General features: G+C 42.0%; 1 pseudogene across 1 annotated transcript; it reads left to right on the top strand.

Moving 5' to 3' along the window:
• The first annotated feature begins 4,661 nt into the window (after positions 1-4,661).
• Positions 4,662-19,177, top strand: LOC308335373 (antigen WC1.1-like; annotated as a pseudogene). The gene is made up of 14 exons: positions 4,662-4,912; positions 5,153-5,245; positions 5,466-5,789; positions 6,065-6,370; positions 6,561-6,863; positions 8,562-8,756; positions 10,205-10,336; positions 10,911-11,168; positions 13,384-13,719; positions 14,175-14,207; positions 14,318-14,620; positions 16,060-16,371; positions 18,083-18,400; positions 19,152-19,177. The product of its transcript is annotated as an antigen WC1.1-like (transcript).
• Positions 19,178-19,766: the final 589 nt, after the last annotated feature.

Genomic DNA, 19,766 nt, shown 5'->3' with positions numbered 1-19,766 from the left:
TTGTCTGTTATATTCCTATTATCTGATATTCTTGCTGCTTCCTGTGTTGTTTGTGTACCTCGGGTTCCTTGGACAGAAAGAGCGAGATTCCATCTTGCATTACCTCATCATAACTGGGCAGTTTTTGTTTTTTTCTTCTGGGGGGCGGGGGGGTGGGGTTCATCTCTTGACTCTGAATTTGTTGGACGGGTTACGTTAATTTCCTGGACGAGAGGCATGATGGCACCTCTTTGAATCCACTAAACGGATTCAAGTGATCACTCACATTGGTGACTACCGGTATTCTACAAATTATTTTTTCCCCCATGTCTCATTTGGTGCTAAATCAGAGAAGGTGACAGTGTATATAGTTTGTATTTCAAAGACAGAAAACATCTATATTATTGGTTTTCTTTTCCTATAGAATTTCCCCCTTCTTTCTTTTGAATTTGACATGTTTAAGATGAGTGCCTTGGACTAAGTGAACTATTTGTCCCCCTTTCTTTTACCTTAGTGTTCAATACATTGGCTAAAGATCTTTGTGTGGCATTTTCCTTCTCTACAGTAAATAACCTTAAAACCAATTTAGACCTGAGGACGATTCTTAAAAAATGTCTACTAAATCCTAAAAGTTTTCTGAAAAACCTATGTTTTTATGTCCGTGGTACTCAACCTTTTTCATGTCAAGGACCCCCAGAATTATCTGAATTTGGCCGCAGACCCCCATCTGAAAATATGTAGTTCCATGGACCCTCCCATGAAGCAAATATTTGAGTTAAAAACGGTCGCTATGAAAGAATATATATTCAAAGATTTGCGCCACATTTTCATGATTTTTCAAAAAATAGCAGACCTACAAGTTCATAGTGTGGCACTCGGTGCCCTGCTATGAGCTTGTAGATCTGCTATTTTTCAACAGCTAAAGCCTAACATAATGCTTAATACACCAAAAGGGGTTCCCCCCCCAAAAAAATGGGTTAATAATGACCACCGCTAGCTGTGTGTGTCCAGGCACAGCGGCTTGCCTGCATGCCAGGCATGGTGAGCCTCGCAGAACAAATTTCAACATCACATTTTATGCGACCTGTGACTAGTAGTTTGTGTTAAAGTAACACAAAAGCTCTATAATCACCTTTTAAAACGTGGTGTTATATTGACTATCGAAGTCAAACATTCTAGTATCATGACATCTTTGACATTATGGTTTTATGCAAATCCATGTTATTCCTGCAGTAGTATACTACATGTCTGGAAATAAAACACTGCACTGCAGCTGACCTGAGCTTTGTTCAATGTTCTCCCTGAAATAAACACTAGTAATAAAGGAAGATTAGCAACATGTCTGGCCAATCGGTTGGTCTATTCACACAAATTCTATTAAACTGAATGAAATGGTTTTACATGACTTACTCCAAGATTTTCTTAGTGATGTAGTGTTCTCTGTATTATATATGTGGAACTTATGACTAATTAATAGCAGTGTGATGATGGTGTAAGTAGCCAGAGACTGCAGCTATACTACTTGATGTGTGAATCACTGCATTGCCACATTTTCTTTGAGATTATATGGAATCTCCCACAGGGAAATTCACAATGTATTGGTGGCAAAGAAAGAAGTCAATTTGCAGCACGTGTCCACCAGGGGGAGACAAGCGAACATCACATATTACACCCAATTTAAACACTCCCTCTCTCTGCTTAATTTATATTGCCATGATAGCTTTTAAAGCCATTTACATTACAATAAAACAATAGTTTATGTGTATAATGTAATTCTTGAGGACTTTATATTTAGAAACCATCAGTATTGATATTCTCCATTTCAGTGTATTCTCATTGACTTTTCTGTGTCCTGTAAACATGCTGTATTGCATTTGAGTGGAGGTTTGTGTATGAGAACATTAGCACTTCTAATGAAGTGTAATTGAAATGGACAAAACCACCTACAAGCACTCACATTAAGGCTAGAATTGAAACGCAGTTTACAGGTAGAAGTCACACCATCAACGATATTGCAAATACAGTAGAAGGGGCGGCCTATATTTTAGCTGCATATTGTTATAAACAAAATCATAGGCCTATAATAATGCCAAGTTGACTTGGAGTTGACAAAACACAAGCACTGTCTGGTGTGAAAACGAAATCTTAGAATAAAGCTTAACAGAATACCTCTTAATTCCCTCAGTTACTTAAAATCAGAAAGCTTAAAGGGATACAATGCAGTGTTTTCAAATGTGCATTCCTGATTAAGCAAGTAATCACTGAAGTATCATCAGATCATACACTTCACAATATCCAAAATGCAGTCTCATATGTTGGCACCGTGCAGAAAGTAGAAATCTCTGTACTGGTCCTGAGTGGTGTACTTCACCCCATGTATGATATATTTTCTCTATTATTAAGGTTATTTTTGCAGTCAGTTTGGTGGTGGGGAAGGGCCGAGGCAGGGTCGCGAGACATGGCCAAAGCATTTCCGGGGGTCCCCAGCCAAAAATGTTGAGAACCCCTGCTGTACCGTACCGTACCATACTGTACTGTACCATATTTTACTGTACGATACTGTACTGTGCCATACTGTAGTGTTCCATACTGTACTGTTTTTAATTAGTGCACTAGAACAGACTATATTCACATCAATATGTCTGGGTCCCCCTATACTCACTCAGGGTTGACGTGTCAACGGTGTCACACAGTGACGGGAGGGGCACCAAAATGTGGTGTTTTGATTGGTTAATGGGGGCAAACTTTTCACTTTTGTGTATGTTCACATGACCTGATGAAGATCAAATGGATCGAAACGTCAGTATTTCAATAAAGAACATCTTTCTTATACCTGTGGTGTGTGGGCTCCATCCAATACCACACTGTACCATACCATACTCTACCGTACTGCACCATAGTGTACTGTATAGCATACTGTACCGTACTGCGCTGTACGGTACTGTGCCATATATTGTATGATAGCCTACTGTAGCATGTAGGCTATCATACTGTAATGTGCTAAATTAAATGAAGCCTAAGGTCGTGTATAATAAGCAGACATATGGCAACACTGCTAGAGACACTGAGAATGGACCAATTGTTCCAAAAATGTGTACCCTCTAGTTTGCACTTTGCACACACACACACACACACACACACACACACACACGCGCACACGCACACACACAGGCCTCCATCACCTCACTCTTCGGCCGGGTCCTCAAAATGGACTCCACAAAGAAGATTGTGAAAAAGCTGGCAGGCCGGGCTACAGGTACAGCATCTTGGGCCACTGACGTTGGCAATAACAACGGGCATGTCATCATGTCTGTGCTCACAGCAAAAGAAGGCTGGGGTTTGATGATGATGGCAGAGGGTCTTGTGGGGCGGTATAAGGATGCTGGGATGCCACCCCCAGAGATCCTATGTGGACCGTGACTGCTGTGGCAACTCTCACCTCTTCAAGCTCTTTAAGAACTGGCCAGGCATGAAGATCCGGTTGGATGTATGGCACTTCATGCGGAGGATTTCCAGTTTCCACTGCATGCTTCACAGAGTCCCATCCTCTCTACAGGAGCTTCATGGCCCGGCTCAGCCACTGCGTCTTTGAGTGGGATGCGACTGACTTGGACCGACTCAGGAAAGCCAAACGTGCAGAGCTTGAAGCAGCCAACTAGCGATTTAGCTTTTTTTTTCCAAGACTATTTAAATATAGGCTATAGTATACAAAAACTCAGATTTAAGATGTGTTTAAAGATAGATAGCAGCTCTGTTTACATGTGCAGTAAGTAGTTACAGACAGTAGCCTGCACGCACGCACGCTCGCACACACGCATGCACACACAAGCACACACACACACACACACACACACACACACACACACACACCCACACACACACACACACACACACACACACGTACACACAGCCTCTCTCTCTCTTCCCAAATAGTCGTTATTTATTGGCATACATCATTCGCCACGGTAAAAGTTGAAACTGCAATAAAAAAAAAAAATAATGGTATACAATTGAAAGGGAATAAAGACTTGTGTAAAAAGTTGTAAAGTTGTAACTATATAGAGAAATCGATCTTACAAAAATTATAGGAATTGTGCATTTGGGGGAGGGGGGGGGGGGTTGGCTGCTGAGATCAGAGCTGGCCTGCTGAGAACCGCCCACCGTCAGAAAGGACAGCGATTTGGACGAAACCCTATGTACCTCAACCTCACTAATCTTGGCTACTTTGCACTCTGTTGTGCACGCACGCACGCACAAACACACACACACACACACACACACACACACACACACACACGCAGAGTTACTTCTTACTTGTGTTTTTGAGTGGTGCAGCCACTCCAATGTCCGTATCGATGTCCCTTTATGTATAGTATGTTTAGGTTTACCAACAGTGGCGTTTTCGAGCTTCACACTGTGCATAGGTGCATGATGGGAAGCTGAGTTTTAGTGTAACAGTACAGAACAGACTACCAGACGCAATAGCATTTGTAAGAGCCAAAGTGGTTAAAATGTGCAATTCATATTTTTCTTGTTTTCATCTTGTTATGATTATTGTTTTCATTATTGTTTTCAATGCTTATATAACTGTTTCGCAGTTATAGTAAAGAGCGCCCCCTAAAGTTTGATTTAATGCTTTATGATGCGCAGCTGAGGAGGGGAATTTAGTTTGTTATGCAAGATGAGGAAAAGAGGGATTTGGAGATGCTAGTTTGACTCGTGGAACTCGACAGTTTTGACCGCAATTATCGGGTGTTTTTCTCTTGTAATTTGGAACCTGTATCGTCAGACAACATTACAAAAGACATTTCTGTGTTTGTGCAAGCAAAGGACTACTTTTTATTTCGTTTTTGTGTGCATTTCCTGTAGGCTACTGCAATTTCTTTCACTAAACTCCACTGCCAACATAATCGCTGCCTCGGAGTCTGTGTCTGTGAGTAGCCTACTGTGGTCCACTTTCTGCCCTTGGATATACTAATACAGTGTGCCCCACCTGTGCATTACGTGTCATCTCAAAACCTGTGTCAAACTGGCGAATGTGGCTATTAGAAATCTTGGAACATTATTGTTTGGAAACAAATGCCACTTCAGCATTTGTTCACCACCAAGGGTCCCTGTTGCACCACTCACTTCAGAGTGTGTGTGTGTGTGTGTGTGTGCGTGCACTGTGCAGCTGCCGCAGCAGACAGGATGAAGATGGCTCTGTGGCTGGTTGGGACCTCCCTGCTGCTTTTCTCTGCACCTCTCTGTGCTCTCCACACAACTGGTAAACAAAAAATCACACTGATGTGAAGTGAGCGGTGTCTTTGAGTTTGGGGGTGGGGGGGGATGCCACATGACGTTACAGGGTGGGTTAGACATAGACAACTCCACACTTTGGAGCGGATAGCACCGCTCAAAAACTAATATTGTAGATGGTTATTATCGTTCTCTTCTCATCGAAGTGATATTACTTCATAACTGTTCATGCTATTGTCTGTGTACAGAGTCTGATGATGTCAGGTTGGTGGGAGGCGCCAGCCGCTGTACTGGTTTAGTGGAGGTGAGACATGTCAACAACACGACACAGAGAGAATGGAGACCAGTGGTTCCTTTCTCTGACTGGACCCACGCGTCGTCTTCTGTCGTGTGTAGACAACTGGGCTGTGGCTCTGCCGTTTACACAGAAGAGAGACGTGGGTCTGCAGGTGAATCTGCATGGTGGATCACGTCTCTCTGTGTCGGATCTGAATCTTCACTGAGGGAGTGTGGACCAATACGGCCTTACTGGAGTTCTCCTACCTCCCTCAGACTGGGGCTGATCTGTTCAGGTAACAATCGATGACTTCAACAATGATAACACTAATTCTAATCTATAGTGTCTGTCTGTCTGTCTGTCTGTCTGTCTGTCTGTCTGTCTGTCACTCCCGCGTGAGTGTGTGGTGATTCTATCTTTTCTTTGCTTTTCTGTCTTGTGTTTTTGACCAGTTTGTTGATTACTTTTGATGAAGCAATAGATTATTTTGTATTAAGAGGTCTAAAAGTCCGTACATGTTCTCTCTCTCTCTCTCTCTCTCTCTCTCTCTCTCCCTTCCTCCCTCCCCAGAGTCATTGAGGTTGGTGAATGGGCGTGGTTTGTGTTCAGGCAGAGTGGAGGTAAAGTCTGATCAGTCGTGGGTCTCGGTGTGTGACGGTAATTTTGACTAACAGGATGCAGAAGTAGTCTGTAGGGAGCTTGGCTGTGGGGCTTCAGTCCTCCCGGAGGCGTTCTATGGTGAAGTGAAGGCTCCAATGTGGACCAAAGAGTTCCAGTGTGAAGGCAACGAGTCTGCTCTCCAGGACTGTAGAACCTCAGACTCAACCAGAAACATCACCTGCTCACCTGACAAGACTGTTGGACTCACCTGCTCAGGTAAAAGACAACCTACACTATAGGTTTGATTATCAGTTTACAGTCAAAGTGATTTGACCTTTTTAAGCAACTTAAATTAAGGATTTAAGCAGTTAAGTTAAATCCTATATTTAGTTCACTGTATTCCCAAGGGTTCTATACTGTAAGGAACACTACAGTTCTTAATGCTTACTCTATTGTCTGTGTACAGAGCCTGGTGATGTCAGGTTGGTGGGGGGAGCCAGCCAATGTACTGGTAGACTGGAGATGAAACACCAGAGAGAATGGAGACCAGTGAATCCTTTTTCTACCTGGAACCACGAGGCATCATCTGTCGCGTGCAGACAACTAGACTGTGGCTCTGCTGTTTCTACAAAAACGAATAGACGTGGTCCTACGGATCGACCGACATGGTTTATTAAATCTAACTGCGTTGGATCTGAATCTTTACTGAAGGAGTGTGGACCAATGTGGACTGTTACTTCCTCCTACAGTATGGCGCTGATCTGTTCAGGTAACGCACACTGTCTGTCTGTCTGTCTCTGTCTGTCTCAATGCACATTGAATGAATGAACATTCGATACATGAATGTGAATTCAATCACCTGAACATGGTCTCATGTAAACACGCAGGATTTAGCTAGAAGCTCATTTCCATCCGTTTCCCCAACACACAAAAAACACCACAATAACAACATGACGAAAACACAGAGACCATAAAAGTGTTCTAGTTTAAAACTAAAAACCTGCGTACCTTCCAATTAAAGTTTAATACCTAAACGAGTATACCCTACCTAGTTTAAACCCAACTGAAACCTTATGTAACCGGTGTAATCTGTCTCTCTCTGCGTTGTGTTGAATCATGGACAGACGGACCCAGAACTCTTTGGAAACCAGCTTTATTCTGACAATGAATAATGACAAACACGTCTCCACGTTAGTTCTTAGTGCAACAACAACTCCTCTCTCTCGTTCCAAGACGGAAGTACAGAAGCCTGCTTAGCTAGCGCGACAGTAACAAACAACAACAACAAATAATAGAACGTAACATACCTGACAATGAATAATGACAAACACGTCTCCACGTTAGTTCTTAGTGCAACAACAACTCCTCTCTCTAAACAGGGTTAAACAAACACTGTATAAATCAATTTGCAAGTACAATGCTTATCATGTTATACAGAGCATTCAACAAAGACACCCACCTCGTTCCAAGACGGAAGTACAGAAGGAAGAGGTGGAGGTGTCGCAGGACAATTATACAGGGGGCAAAAGGAGGAGACTTAAAGGAGCTGTGACCTTTAATGCACTATGTATTCCTATACACATGAACCATGGAGAATTAAGTCAGGTAGAAGCACTTATTTGTATCATATTTTGTGTAATTATATAATACTGTTACATTTACATACCTATACCTATCCTAAGTTTAATACCAGTGGTTCTCAAACATGTTCATGTCAAGGACCCACAAATTGATACATAATACATCTGAAAATATCTTGTACCAGGTACCCCCATCTGAAAATATCTTGTACCAGGTACCCCCATCTGAAAATATCTTGTACCAGGGACTCCCATATGAACATATGTTTTACCAGGGAACATTATTATGTTGTACCACTAGGGACCAGCAGAAGCAAATATTTCTGTTGAAAATGAGTGTTAAAACAAAGCATTCAAAGATTTTCCCTAATGTTAAAGATTGCTGGACAATAGCAGATCTACAACAATCTCATATAGCATGGCACCAAGTATAAAGGGCTACTTTGGGGGTCATGTGGGCATTTAAAATACATCTGGTATCTGCACCAGAGTACTCAAACATGCCTGTAACATAGCCTGATGTTGTTCATGAATAATAGCCTGTTTCCAGACGGAATAATTACACATGAGTGAGTCAGGAAATAAGACAACAAAACACTTCTGAGGTGCCCACATTTCCCTAGTGCCCACCATGTTGTGTGCGTGCGTGCAGTTCACGTATTGTCCACAGTATCATAGTTTGAGAGAATTTATGTTATTCATGAGTAGGCCTAGTGTCCAGTATTTTATTACTTTGACCAAATCTGGTGCAATGTTTAACGGCACATTATTCAAAGCATTAATTGTCATTGTTCATTCCTAGCGAGCAATACACTCTCACCTCCAATTATAAATCCTGCACGTCAGTCACGTTAGAGTACGACGTATACGTCTTTACGCCTCCACAGGCCACCCCTCGCTATCAGCCAATCCACCGGGAGAAGTTGTCGAGGGCAGCAAAGTGACTCTGACCTGCAGCAGGGACGTCGCCAACTCACCGGTAGACACCTACACCTGGTACAAAGACGGCGGACCTATCTCCACTGGTCCTCAGCTGGTGAAGGACAATGTGTCCCCGGCAGACTCTGGGCTAGATTTTGAAGGTGCGTTTTACCTATTACAGTAATATGAGCTGGGGGCGTGAGGTATGTCATATTGCAATTTTAAGCATGTTAAGAAGCGCTTTCGACACCCCGTGGAGTGCGCAAAACGGCCTTGAATTAGTCATGGGAGTGTTTAAGGCGTGTTTGAGAGTTACCCAATCAACATGTCCGTACTATTTTCTTTACCAGTCAGCTGATGTCACATACGGAATGCGCACTTTGGGGATCGTTATTATTACATTTCTTCAGGCTGGCACCATAGAAGACATGACATATGACTTTGTCACATTTGGGTTAATTATTCCTATTGCACTGCATGCTGTCACCTTTATGCCTCAAAATAAGTTGTTTCTATTGAGAAACACCAGTAAAATTATATTTTAATTTAAATTATAATTATATTATATTTGAAATGAGTAATGAGTTGAATGCCTGGTGCGTATGCCCGTGATGCGGTATGGTCCCGTGATGGTATGGTCTTCGCTCGTAGCATTTTATTGAAGAAGACTTGACTCGAGTGTGATACAGCGTATGAAAGCAAACTTCCCAAGGATTATGGATATGTTTTTGTTTTTTTTTAAGGTTGAGAAATGAAAGAATTATGGCCGTTTCTAATCTCAACATTTTAATAAAAAGACGCAATGAAAAGACGTTGTTGCCATGTCTCAGAGAAACAAGTAAATAGGTCTATAAAAATAATCCCAAAATAAGCGCATATAACAGGGGTCTGTAACCTATTTTAAATGAAGTGCCATGTTTTTATTTTCTAGATAGTGAGTCTGCTATATCCAGATTAATTTTAATGACACCACATTAAAATAAAAAACATATTTTGATTGTCCACAAATATTCCATCTTTTTAAATATTTTCTTGCACATTGTTATAATGATCATTATATATCCGCCTGCAGTCAGAGTTCATAGTTTTAATGAATGAATGTGATTCATTGTGAGCTGGTAGATCTGCTATTTTCAAAAGTAAAATTTTAATTACATTTTTGTATTAGCCGTCCTTAGTTGGGCAAATGCATTCATCTGGGGATCCTTGACATGGGAATGTGCTGTGTGAGGATCACTGGTTTAAACAACATTAGGAGAAACCTTTAGAAACAAGAAAAGCAACCACAACTACCAATATTTACAAGCAACTTTACAGAAAAAGAAGCCGCTTATAATAAACAGACTTGGCAACACTACAGCAGCGTCCCAGAGCCGCTCAAGTGTAAAATCAAACGGTGCTTTATATTTTCTTTTTGCGTTTATGAGGTGCCTAGACCCACGTCTAATCGTTATGCGCAGGTCAAGGGGCTTAATAGCAAATTGCGCAAAGCGAAAATAATTAACATATGGACACTCCCACAATGCTAAAATATTCAGCAACGTCGTATTCCATATGTGTGTGCGTTCAACACGGGACGATAAGGCTTTCATAATACGATTGTGCGCAGAGCGAGGCCAATTTATGTATTACCACATGGTAAAACGCACCTTCAAAATCCAGCCCTCTGGCTGGTACTACTGTCAGGGGACCAACAGACATGGATCACGCAGATCATCAGCACACCAGCTACAGGTTCAGTGTAAGTGAACTTAAAGGAGAATTTTGGGCTAGAAGGCTTTCCTACCTTTATTTGTAGTCGTTACATCTCCACCAAAGTGGTCCTGCAGGTGTTATTTTGTGCAAAAACACATTATTGGCTATTTCCCCTATACCATAAGCCCTCAATTGGGCGTTGGGTTTTAGTGCCAATTCGCTCATTTCCATCGCTCAAAAATATTTGTTTTTGTATATATCCTCTCTTCATAATGTACATAGTATCCCAAGCGGCACACTTTACTACTTATTTCGATGGAAATGAGCGAATTAGCACTAAAACCCAACGCCCCAATGAGAGCTTATGATAGTGGAAATAGCCAATAATGTATTTGTATAATGTACCTAACAACTACAAATAAAGGTAAGAAAGCCTTCTAGCCCAAAATTCTCCTTTAACTTGTTACGTTATTTGTTTTCTCCGTTTTTGAGCGCCTCCTATGCGCAGCTTTGTGTGTCTGTGTGTCCGTAGTAGTTCTAAATTGCAGTATTGGTACTTTTACTTAAGTAAAACAATTGAGTACTCTTTCCACCACTGAAAGTGCGTGTTTCTCCAACAGATGGTCCCAAGGATGTCCTTTTGGACGTACATCCACCAGCAGCTCGTGTTTCCAATGGAGGCTCGGTCACTTTCCGCTGCCGCAGCAGTGGGTCACCAACGCAGAGTTACGTCATTTATAAAGACAAAACTATAGTGGCAGAGAATCAGTATTTTACCATCTCTAACGTCCAGCCCAGTGACAGTGGGACGTACTACTGTCAGGCAAAGAACAACATCGCCACAGCCAGTTCACCGGGAGTCACTGTTGATGCACACTGTGAGTTTTTAGTTTCATTGTGAGTTTTTAATTGTATTATTAATTCATATTGTTTACACAGTGGTTCCAAAACTTTTTCATGTCAAGGACCCCCAAAATGATTGGCGGACCCCCCATTAGAAAATAATTATGCCAAGGACCATAAGAGAAGTTTTTACGGTTCTAAAGCCCCCGGTTTGACCTGATTTAGGCTATGGCCCCTTAATTAGTTAATGGCATTTCTATCTCAGGGACCCTAATACATATTGTAAAATCAAACTTACCGTAAATCCTCTTTTAGGAACCCGGGCTATTATTTGTCTCAACCGATTCCGATACCAGGGTTTTATTGGAAGGAGGCAGCTATAAGAAGGAGGAATTTTATTTCTAATTTTCAAACTGATCATAATGAACAAATCACATTTTGGGTCAGTTAGAACACAGTAAAATGTATTGGGCTCATGTAGCCTATTGAAACCAAGTCCTCATGAAATATTGAACAGTGCAGTTGCAGGTGCTCAATGGTCATTTTAACTGCCTATGGTAAATACCATAATAACATCAACACATCAATTTAACTTGAATAACCAATGTCATTTGAAGCTATATGATTCCCTGCTATGTCATTTGAAGCTATATGATTCCCTGCTTTCATATGACATGAAACAAATAAAAATACAATGGCAGTCCCTCAGTCAAATCTGGTCACATTCACAAATATACCGGTATATAACTTCAACTGAGATAGACTACCACAGTACTGTGGTAAAGGCCTACAGTTAAGCTACTGACAAGTTCAGATGCAAATAATAACATAAAAATAAAATGTATGATAGGCTATTTCATATACCGGTAATATCAAATCAGAACAGTGCAACACTGCAGTGCTTCATTCAACGGGAGGGAGGGAGGGAGGGAGAGAGAGAGAGAGAGAGAGAGAGAGAGAGAGAGAGAGAGAGAGAGACACACGTGTTAGAGAGAGCGTCTCTATCTAACGCACGCGCGCGCGCGCGCGCGCGCGCGCGTGAGAGAGAGAGAGAGAGAGAGACGTGTTAGAGAGAACGTCTGAGAGAGAGAGGGAGAGAGAAAGAAAGACGTGTTAGAGAGAGCGTCTCTCTAGAGAGAGACGTAGAGAACGTCTGAGAGAGAGAGACTTGTTGCTAACGGGGTCCCGTAAGCAACAAGCTAACAGCATACCGGTGGTACTTCGTTCCATAAAATGAGAGATCCAAAAGGCGCATGGGGCTGCGCCAGGCTGCAAAACCCCCCATGCGCTCATCGATCTGCCGTTTATAGAACCAACGTTCGTTGCATGAAGGGCAGATCTGTGGGGGCTCTCTCCCGAAGTTATTAACTTTGTTGTTGTATTGTGTGCGAGCCGAGCACCGCGGCCACGGCATCTGGACAGTGGACGCTGACGTGACAGGCAGGCACAGCCAGCCAGAGCAGCGAAAGTAACAGATATACGGCACTTGAAAAAAAAAAAAACACTAAAAACCCCGGCTCATAAAAGGAGGCCGGAATTTATTTACTTAATTCAAAGCCATCACCGGTGATTAATAGGGGCCCGGTAATTAATAGAAAGGAGGCGTTTACTGGAGGATTTACGGTAATTGAACTCTGAGAGTGTACAAATGGAACCAAATAGACCCGTTAGGGTCCATTTGTACACTCTCTGAGTTACAGACCCATCCTAACTATCATTTAGCTGGGGACCCTCCTGGAACTCCCTCAAGGACCCCTAGGGGTCCCCGGACCCCACTTTGGGAACCACTGGTTTACAAACTGTTCAGGTCGTGGCCCAAAAGAGAGACGTTTGCAGATCTACAAGCGCCGTGTTGCGAGCTTGGAGATCAGCTTTTTCACTACTTCTTAATGGGATATTTCACTATCAAAAATATATTTTGGTCATATTATCATCTACTCTGGCTTATGTGAACACCCCGGAACGTTTTTAAAGTCAATTCACAAATGTAACTTTTAAGCGAAAGTTTAAAAATAGAAGTGAAAATAGAACATCTACAAGCTCGTAGATGCTATGCTATTCACTATCTTACACCAGTTTGGGTCCCGCTGGGAGACATTTCTCTTTTGGGTCATGTACTAAAATGTTTGGGAACCACTGGTGTAACTGCAGTAGAGCATCTAGAAACCTTCTGCAAAAAAACACTCCTCACATCATGTTGTCAATAAGTTGTGTGTCATACTGTTTTGTTGCTTATCTCTTGCGTTGCAGTCTTGAGTACTGCGGAGAAGCCTATCAGCATAACAGGCCATGTTGGGGGCAAAGTGTATTTCCGGTGCGCAAACTGGGATGTCTGGACCAACACTATGGACTCTCCAAAGTACCTCTGTAGAAGTCCATGTGGTAAAGAAGACACTATCAAGGCAGAGTCTGGTGAAACTGTAGTAAGCGATAGAATCAGTTTGAGAAACGCAGGAAAATCATTATTATTGGTATCCATCACTGAACTCAGGATGTCAGACTCTGGAACCTACATATGTGGACTGGAGAGAGAGAGTATCTGGCTGGCTGATTCATACATAGAAGTGCATCTTCATGTTCAAGATGGTAAGTCTCTGCTTCAATATATGAGTGAACTGTGCATCATGTTTACACTGCAAGTTACACTATTGCCTAATTACTGTTCTGTTTCACATTCTCTTGAAAGGACTACATTGTCAAAAATAGGTATAGTTGACCCACAAAATGGACTTTGTTACTCATCCCATAGAGACACAAAGAGTCTCCTTTGTGTCTCCATAGGGAACCACCGCTGGTCATTAAATGATTGGCTTAGGAAACCGACAAAAATATTTCCACAGGCTTTTAATCAATTTTTAAAATCTGCTATTTTCACTATTTCTAAACTTATTTGAACATTTCCCATGTTGGTATTTATGCTGGAAGTGGTTTGTTGTACAACATAAAAACATGCCTTGATCATTCCTCCTTTGGTCTCAAACATGCTTCCACGTACTAGCTGTTGCACTCAACCTCATTAATCTGATCATTGTTCCCTTCAGCTCTCCAGGTTCAACCAACACTCCACACAGCAGGTAGTCAAACATGAACAAACAACTACACATCATTGTAAGCTAAAACAACAATTTCTTCTCATCAAAGTAATATTCCATTTTTTATTACGTATGCTATTGTCTCTGTACAGAGCCTGGCGATGTCAGGTTGGTGGGAGGAAGCAGTAACTGTGCTGGTCAAGTGGAAATGAAACACCAGGGCGATTGGAGACCAGCGGCTGATTTGACATCTAGCTGGAACCTGACGTCGTCATCTGTGGTGTGTAAACAGCTGGGCTGTGGCTCTGCTCTTCACACAACGTGGAGGTCCAGTTCTGGACGTCAACCTGTATGGTGGATTACATCTTCCTGCGTTGGATCTGAATCTGCACTGGAGAAGTGTGTAACAAGGCAGGCTGGTAGCTCTGGGGACAGACTGGAGGTGATCTGTTCAGGTAACAAAACAATAACTTCAACACAACACTGACACCGATATATACTGTCTATACTGTCATTTTGTCCGTATGTCCGTCCTGTATCTTTCCATGGATTGTCACCTTGTAGTTGTGGAAAGGCTTGTGTGTTCCAATGAACCTGAGAGTGATGCCGGTAGGGTCACCCATGGTGTTACGGTTGAAGGGGAGGTCCAAGACTATAAGCCTGATCCAAACACTGTGACTGGGGGCACACAGGCTCTGAAAGGTATCCGGAGAACTCGCCAGTTTACCAACTCGCCGCGATTTAGTGCATTTCAGTTTTACTTCACCTTCATTACTTGCGCAAGCAGAGCGCGCAAGTACTAGTTTCGCCCAGAACTATGTTCAATGCATATGCACCGTCCCAGCAAATGACGTAATGACTACTTGTGCCTGATACGGCAGTGGTGCCAGATTACTGTATACATAGGAGCAATACCTTTAATCCTCCCGACACTAAAACATAATATCGTCATTACGTCACCATCGAAAACCAATTACACTCTGGCATTGGGTACTTTAATCCATATCTTTATTACGTCATCATTGAGAGCTAGTTATACCATTTATACCCTGACGTCATATGCTGGGACGGTGCATACACATCAAAAGTGGCGCAATGTAACCACAGTATACCGCTAATCAACTTACAAATTACATATACATATACACAGAGGCATTTAGTATTAATATCACTATAGTCCAATATTAAGTCAATTTAAAGCAATAAATAATTAAATAATCATACTGTATACGTGATAACATATTTTATTTCAGTTTATATATACCTTCTTTTTTTCATCGGATATCGATGATTTATTTTTCTTTGGTAGAAACTTGTACCATACTTCATAATAGGCCTACTACTTTTTTACATGCATAAAGTAGGTAGGTAGCAAATAGCTAAACCTAATAATTCAACATTTCAAACGTTCCTTCACAGAGAAGCGGAGATTTGACAGTTTGTAGCGGTCGACAGTACTTGCGCGCTCTGCTTGCGCACTATAGGCCATATGGCCTACTAGTGTGCAACAAGCAAGTAGGCACTCGACTAGAGTGCAGTTCTAGTTTAAATTGCATTGAATTGAGAGAGAGAAACACTTATATGTCCGTATAGGTGCCCTTTGAGAGCGGTAACCAGCTGTTTGAAAACCAGGAAGAGACGCCTGCTCTAGACGCCTCTTGCCACGACAGTGTGCCTCCATGCACCCTTAGACAAATATAACCTTCTTGCAAGTTCTTGGTTCTTAAATCACCTGTCTTGTTACAGATCAGCTGTTTCAGCCAAACACCTGTCTTGTTACAGATCTGCCGTTTCAGCCAATCACCTGTCTTGTTACAGATCAGCTGTTTCAGCCAACCACCTGTCTTAGTTGTTACAGATCCGCTGTTTCAGCCAACCACCTGTCTCGTTACAGATCTGTTTAAGCCAGTCATCAGCCTCTCCCCTTCCACGAAGGGGGTTTCCGAGGGCCAGCAGCAGGGGCAGCAGCAGGTGATGGAGGGTTCCAGCTTCACCATCAGCTGCTCCGTCCAGCCACAGCACCCCGGAGGCTCCTTCCAGCTCACTGGACCCAACCACACCCAGCCAGCCGTCAATCACTCTGCCAACTTCCTGTTTTCTGCAGCAGACCACACCCACCAAGGGACCTACAGCTGTATTTATCACGTCAATGTTTTCGATCGTAACGTCTTCTCTGAGAGCGACTTCCTCCATCTCACTGTCACAGGTGAGGTGACCTGAATGAAACTCTTCACACTGTCCAACTCATGGAAGTGACATCACCATGTTTGTTTTTGAGGGGCACTAGCCCCTCCTACATCCAGCTTTTGGTTACCGTCCACACATTTAGTCTTAAACAAACTTGACAATGAATGGAGAATTTTACGTCATAGTGTCAAGTGTCTGAGCATTGAGCAAATCATTAGGCTGTCCCGATTCGCCTAATCCACGATTCAATTCAACTTTCGATGTTAAGGGCACGATTCGATACGATTTTTGATACGATTCAATGGATATTTTTTAAAACCTCCTATTTTCAGCACAGAGTGCTGTATGATCATTAATTTAAGTCAATGTTTTGAATTGTAAAGAAAAACACATTATTGTTAAGCTCAACTCTAAGTAACTAAATAAAATAAAAAGTAAATAATATGACTGGGACTCGATTAAAAATGATAATCTAATTAGAGGCCTTATAATTAATTAATCTCAATTAATCACATTTTAATCGCATATCAATATGCAATATAACTGTGAGATTTTTTTTCCCAAATGTGTTTATTTGTTTATTGACTGGATCCCCATTAGCTGACGCCGTGGCGACAGCTAATCTTCCTGGGGTCAATATGAAATACATACAAAAAAATACATACGGTAATTACAAATACATTCAACAGTTAAATACATGAAAATACATAATTACAATTTATTCTATAAATTTTAAATGCAACGTAATGAGAATAACATTATGGTCAAGTGGTCAGCTGTAGCAAGTGTTCCTTTAAAAAGCATAGCAAAGCATAGTATTCCAGTGAATCAATGAATAGGGACTACAAAAGATTAAGCAATATAACATTGTTTTTGAGGAGCGGCTGGGCGCTATACCCACTAGATTTTGTTTATGCCTCTAGTTGTTTTTGAGGGGCGCTAGCTAGTAACTCCTATACTAGCCATGACTTGTTCAGTCCTGTTTCAGGGCTACTCCTATACTTGGAGTCGGTACTTAGGACTAACATTATAGCCCCACTAAAGGAGCTCACTCCGGCGCTCTAATGTAGCAGCTTCACGCAGAGGTTCCATGGGCTGGACTGTCATTAGCCTCCACGCTCGGCTGCCTCATGTCTTGCACTGAACACAGCTTTGCGCTGCGGTCCTCGTCGCAATGTGATACATGTCGAAGCAGCCGTAGCGTGGAGACCAGCGCCAGTCCAGACGCCAGGCAGTCTCAGATATGGAACCTTTCACTCCGCTATTGTACACAGCCATACTATATAAACAGCGATATAAACGGCTTCTTCCTTTGGGTGAATTTGGGTGTGTTGTGCTCTGTGTGTTCTGTGTGTGTTCTCTGATGATGCCACCGCAATCAGGCAATGAGCTAGTACTGGCTGGGTTGTGCACCGGCATTATAAGTCCGACAGGCCGAAACTGGTCCTGTGGGAAACGCTCCGGGGTGAATAAACGGACGGCCGTGCGCATGCAATGAAATATCGCGAGGCGGCTGGTGATTTCGATACACTGTATCGAACGTCAATTTTGATTTGATTTGTATATGAATCGAGAATCGTGACAGCCTTTTACGTCATGATGATGTACGATGATGGGAGCGCCCCTCACTTCACAAGGGTGTTATTTTGTGTTTGTTCACAGCAACCCATTGCTTGTCGTGTGTTCAAATAATATCCCTTTAAAAAGTGTATTCTGTTGTCTCTGTACAGAGTCTGTTGTCAGGTTGGTGGAAGGAACCAGTCACTGTACTGGTAAACTTGAAGTGAAATACCAGGGAAACTGGAGACTGGCGGTTCCGCTGGCGCCTCTGGTTAGCTCTGGCTGGAACCAGAAGTCATCATCTGTGGTGTGTCAACAGCTAGGCTGTGGCTCTGCTGTTCACACAAAATGGGGTCCCCATGGTGGTTCTACACGTCAACCTGTATGGTGGATTACATCTTCCTGCGCTGGATCTGAATCTGCACTGGAGGAGTGCGTAACGATGCAGGCTGGTAGCTCTGGGGACAGACTGGAGTTGATCTGTTCAGGTAACAAAATAATGACTTCCACAATGACAGTAATCCATACCCTCTCATATAGAGTACCGTACATTCCGGACTATAAGCCGTTACTTTTTTCCCATGCTTTGAACCCTGCGGCCTATACAACGGTGCGGCTAATCTATGGATTTTTACAGCTAACAGCCACTAGGGGACCTTCTAAATATATATCTATGGCTTATAGTCCAGTGCGGCTTGTATATGTACACATTTGTTTTTTTCCCTAAATGTAGCTGGTGCGGTTTATATTCAGGGGTGCTTTAGTCCGGAAATTCCACTCATCTAGACTGAGGTTTGCACATGCTAAGTGTAAACAGGAACTGCGATGATGGAGTGTTCCAGCAGAGGTGCTAGAACGCTAGAAAGCTCAAACCTTGTGATGTGAGATCCAGAACAGTTGAGAATTAAACAGCATTCACCCTTATATTTTCAAATGTTTTATATCATCCACAGCACTTGAATGAACAGTATATCCATGTTCCTTTGTCATGTCACAAAAAAAAAAGTTTAACACATACTAAATCAAAGCGAGCATCAAAATAACATGGAAATTCCACAAAAGAAAAATATACAAAAACATTCACATTTAGTAAATTGACTTGTCCTTTGTCTTTCAGTCTGTTATACACAACGTTTTTTTTCCACACAGTTATGAAATTGATATACTTTTAAAATAAAAACAAAATCAACATTATACTATTCTCTTAATTTTTATATCCTTTTTATTGTTTCAGTTCAGGGTCAGCAACTCTCATGCACCTCTAGCACCTCTGCTGGAACACTCCATCGCAGTTCCTGTTTACACTGAGCATGTGCAAACCTCCCGCAGGAGACCGGGCCACACCTCCGTGCACCTTCCTCTTTCATTTTCCTAGGTTTGTGCCTAGGAACATTAAGAAGGAACATGCAAGAGGGAGTGTTCCAGCAGAGATGCTAGAGGTGCATGAAAGTTGCTGACCCTGAACTGAAATAATAAAAAGAATATAAAAAAAGAGAATGGTACAATGTTGATTTGTATATTAAAAAGTATATACATTTCACAACATAAAAAAGATTGTGTATATAACAGACTGAAAGACAAGGACAAGTAAATTAACTAAATGTTAATGTTTTTGTATATTTTTCTTTTGGGATATTTTGGTCATATTATCATCTACTCTGGTTTATGTGAACACCCCGGACAGTCTTAAAGTAAATTCACAAATGTAACTTTTAAGCGAACGTGATGGTGAAAATAGCAGATCTACAAGCTCGTAGATCTGCTATTCACTATTTTACACCAGTTTGGGTCCCGCGGGGAGACATGACATTTCTCTTTTGGGTCACGTGCTAAAAGGTTTGGGAACCACTGGTG

Source organism: Protomyctophum bolini (genome assembly GCF_963924005.1).
Source record: "Protomyctophum bolini genome assembly, chromosome: 20".
NCBI lineage: Eukaryota > Metazoa > Chordata > Actinopteri > Myctophiformes > Myctophidae > Protomyctophum > Protomyctophum bolini.
Note: the sequence above shows the minus strand (reverse complement) of the source record. Positions and strands in the feature narration are given on the sequence as shown.